General features: G+C 40.9%; 1 pseudogene; it reads right to left on the minus strand.

The window, feature by feature from the left end:
• Positions 1 to 1425: 1425 nt before the first annotated feature.
• LOC101594371 lies at positions 1426 to 2475 on the minus strand (annotated as a pseudogene).
• Positions 2476 to 4607: the final 2132 nt, after the last annotated feature.

Genomic DNA, 4607 nt, shown 5'->3' on the forward strand with positions numbered 1-4607 from the left:
TAGAAAGTCCTATAAATTCTCCACCTAACATTTGGTTTAAATCAGATGTTTAAGATTTCTAGGAAAAAGGTGGAGAATGGAAATCATAACTTTATGGAATGTGATATTGTCAAACAGTTTGAGAGAAGCCTTGCCAAAGGCCAAACACAAGCTTTCTGATAGTGATACCCACCAGTGACCTAAATATCATGTACTTCTCTGTGCACAATTCCTACTTATGAGTTCAGCAAAGTGGCTGACACTGCTTACCAATTCTTTTAGACATGTACCTATATAGAATCCAATGAAATTATTTTTACTTCAAAATGTTTAACAGTTGAGGTGATAGCTGTGTTGGTAAAGTGATTACCTTGCAAGCATGAGGGCCTCAGGTTGATTCCCTGAACCAACCCCAAAATGTCAAGCATGGGCTAAAGAGATGATTTAGTAGCTTCCTGTACAAGTATGAGGGTCCAAGAAGGTCAGAATCTGCCTCAGTTCAAATCTCCAAATCCACATAAAGTACCTGGGCATGGCCATGCACACTTGTAACCTTAGTCCTACAGGAGAGCAGAGACCTGAGCATTTTTGAAATCCTACATGCTCGGGAATGAGTAAAAGAAGACTCTGATTCAAAATAAGACCAAGCAGAACAGTGATGGAGCTAGAAATGATATACCCAATGGAGCTAGAAATGATATACCCAATGTTCTGCTTTCGCCTTAAAAGGCAAATGACCCACACTGCATCCAAGAACACATACACACACACACACACACACACACACACACACACACACACACACAGAAAAAAAAAAAAGTGCTGAACAGTGCGATTTTTGAAATCCCAAGTGGGAAAGTGGAGGCAGGAGGAGTTTTGGAGCTCCCTGGCCAGCCAGTCTAGCCTAATTGTTAAGTTCCATGCAAAGGGGAGACCTTATCTCTAAAAGTGGGTGATGCCTAGAGAATGACACCTGAGATTTTCCTCTGTCCTCCAAAAGTGCATGCATGCTTGCACATACACATGCACCCACTACACACAAGCACACAGGCATACCTATTCATTATAAAAATTTAATAACAGATAATAATTTAATAATAATTTAATAGCCTTAAATTTTATAGATCATGTCTATCAAATAAGCTGTCATTCATGCTTTTTATTTACTTCATCTTGTTATGAGGCACAAACTAGCGATGTGAACATTTTAAATTTACTCTGTTAGCAAAATTGAAATGCACAGCGCTGAACTATTAGCTCTAAACAATTTTGTTCCAGTATCTCCTCTTCCTTTCTCTAATATTTTTAGTGAATACGTTTTTCCTCTAATATGCAATTCCTCCTAAATATGTACATTTTGTTGTTGTTGTTTGGCGCTCATGTTTATTTCAGGGAGAAGCACTTGAAGGCCTGTGTCTGTCCTGTGAGGTCTGGGCTTTCAGCTTTTCACTTGGCCTTTGAGTTATGGAACTTTCCTCCAGCAAAGACAGCTTTGTTTCCAAGAGCCTCCTCAATCATCATGAGTAGGTTGTATTTTGCTAGATGCTTTGACTGGGGTGCCAGTCTTGATCTGTCCTGTGCAGAACCCCACAACGAAATAGCAATAAATGTGTCCTCAGTCTCCCCAGAGCGCTGGCTCACCATTACCCCCGAACCCCCAGACATTAGATTGTGCCAGCTTGCAGGCCTGGATGGAGTCGGCCACTGAGCCAATCTGGTTGACCTTCAGAAGTAGGCAGTTGCAGGCTTTCTTCTCAATGGCCTAGGCAATCCTCTTAGGATTGTTGACATCCCACAATTTGGATGTCCACTTCCGAGAAGAATGAGGTCCATGTACCCCAATCATCCTGGTCAAAGGGGTCCTCAAAGGAGACCACAGGATAGTTCTTAATGAAGTTCTTATATAGCTCCTCAAGCTTCTCCCCACTGACATATCTGGCAGGATTGTCAGGTAACTTGAAGTTGAGATCATACTTCCCATTGTGATAAAATTCAGATGGTGTCATATCCATGCCAATCACCACCTAGTCTGGGTAAGGAGCTGACTGTGTAACTGTCTTCAGCAGCTCCAGGGCCTCATTGTTCTCCAGGATGTTGGCCCTCATCCCCCACATTGGTGGCATCTTTCCCATACTTGGTCTTGATGACCCCTTTAAGGTGGTGGTAGACCTCAGCACCAATGTGCACGGCTTCCTTGAAGAAGCTAGCTCCCACTGGCAGAATCATGAACTCATGCCTGGCCAGCTTGTTTCCAGCATGGGAGACCCTGTTGATCACATTGAAGACAGGCACTGGGAGGATGAGGTCTGCAGTATGTCTGTAGAGGGGGACTCCCTTCTCGGCTGCCTTACATACAGCCAAGGACACATTCAGGATGTCATTGGCCCCAAATTTGAACTTGTTTTCTGTCCCATCCAGCTCGATCATAAACTTGTGAACTTTTTCTTGATACACAACACTTAGTTTCTTTTCTAGCAGAGCAGGACCTTGCCATCTATCTATCTATCTATCTATCTATCTATCTATCTATCTATCTATCTACCTACCTACCTACCTACATATCTATCTACCTATCATCTATGTGTGTGATGTTACATGTATATATCATCTTGTAGCAGTCACCTTCTTGTTGCTAGGGCAATCACCCATCCAAAAGCAGTTTATGGGAGGAATAGATTTATTGCATGCTTATATTTTTGAGGGGAAGCTTCATCATGGTGAAGGAAGCTGGCTCACTTCATCATACACTCATGCCAGGGAGGGGAGCAGCAAAAGCAAGCTATCTCTGAACATCTAGTGAGCTAGACTCATTAACTTCAAGGTCCACCTCTAGAGACACACCTTCAGCAAGGCTCCACTTTTCTAAAGACTCCACCAGTTGGGAATAAGTAGGAGAGTTACTTGCAAACACTCGAGGCTATGGTAAACATTCCACATTTCATCTGTTGACAGAAATCTAGGCTGATTCTATAACTTCTTATCATGAATAGTGCTTTAATAAACATGGATGTGAAAGTATCGCTATAGCATACTGACTTGGAATCCTTCAAGTATAATATACTTAGGAGTGGTATAACTGGATCACATGGTAGCTCTATTGTGAGCCCTTTTCAGAAAGTCCTGGACTATTTCGATGCTTTGAAGTAGTTTCCCTAAATTTGCATCTAATAGTTTCAGAATATCAGAACTTATATTAAGGTCTTTGATTTGAATAGGATGAGAGATAGGAATGGTTTAGGTTGATGGGGCTACTTCTGAGCTTAGTATTATGTTCCATTAGTCTACATGTCTGTTTTAGTGCCAGTACTATGTTGTTTTCACTACTATGGCTCTGTGATATACTTGGAAGCAGGAATTGTGATGCTGTCAATATTGTTCTTTGTTCAAGACTGCTGTAGTTATTTTGGAATTTTGATGAAGATTGCACTGAATCTGCACATCATTTTTAGTGTTACAGCTGCTTTCATGGTAGTAATCTTGCTAATCCATGAGCCTGGAAGGTATTGCTATCTTCTAATGTCTTCGATTACTTTCTTCAGTCTTTTAAATTTTTCACTGTAGAGATCTTTCACTTCATTACTTTGGTGGTTTGTTGTGTTTTCCCTAAAGATATTCATGGCTGGGATTATTTTTATGATTATTGTTATTTAATCAAGCTTCTGATTTTTTATATATTTACTTGGGTATGTTGTTGCTGCATTACAAGTGTTGATTAGTGTTAAGAGTTTGCTGGTGAAGGTTTTAGGTTCTTTCTTATATAGGATTATACTGTTTGAAGATGATAACTTGACTTCTTCCTTTACTTTCCTTTAAAAAATATTTTTATTTATGTATGTGCAGGAGGCAGAAGAGAGAAAGAATGGGCCTTTCAGGTCCTCATAGCACTGAAAACAAACTGAAGATGCATGCAACACTTTTTGCATTTGGCTTTGTGTGGGTACTGGGGGATCAAACCCAGGTTGTTAGGTTTTGCAGGCAAGTGCCCTAACTGCTTTGGTGGTATGATTCAAGTGTCCCCCTTAAGCTTAGGTGTTCTTAATTCTAGGCTCCCAGCTGATTAAAATTTGGGATTTAATGCCTCCTGGAGACACTGGATTATTAGGGGCAGGCTTATGGGTGTTATAGCCAGTTTTCCCTGCCAGTGTTTGGCACACTGTCTGTTGTCCACCTTATTTGGGCCAGGGGGTGATGTCCACCCTCTGCTCATGCTATCATTCTCCCCTGCCACCTTGGAGCTTCCCCTCACACCTGTAAGACAAAATAAACCTCTTTTTCTCATAAGCTGCTCTTGGTTGGGTGATTTCTACCAGAAATGCGAACCTGACTGCAACAACTGCTAAGACATCTCCCTAGCCCACCTTCTTCCTTTCTATATGTATCTCTTTTCTTTCCCTCCTTGCCTTATTTCTCTAGACAAGACTTCAAACATTGCAGGAAATAAGATTAGAAACTGTGGACACTCTTGTCTCATTCCTATTTTTTAGTAGAAATGCTTTGAGTTTTCATCATTTGGTATAGTTCTGGCTACATGGTATAATGTTGCCTATAGGTTTGCTGGATATAGACTTTATGATACAGAAACATGTTCCTTCTATTCCTAGTTTCATCAGGCATGAAGGATGTTGAAC

The sequence above is a fragment of the Jaculus jaculus genome, chromosome 2 (assembly GCF_020740685.1).
Source record: "Jaculus jaculus isolate mJacJac1 chromosome 2, mJacJac1.mat.Y.cur, whole genome shotgun sequence".
NCBI lineage: Eukaryota > Metazoa > Chordata > Mammalia > Rodentia > Dipodidae > Jaculus > Jaculus jaculus.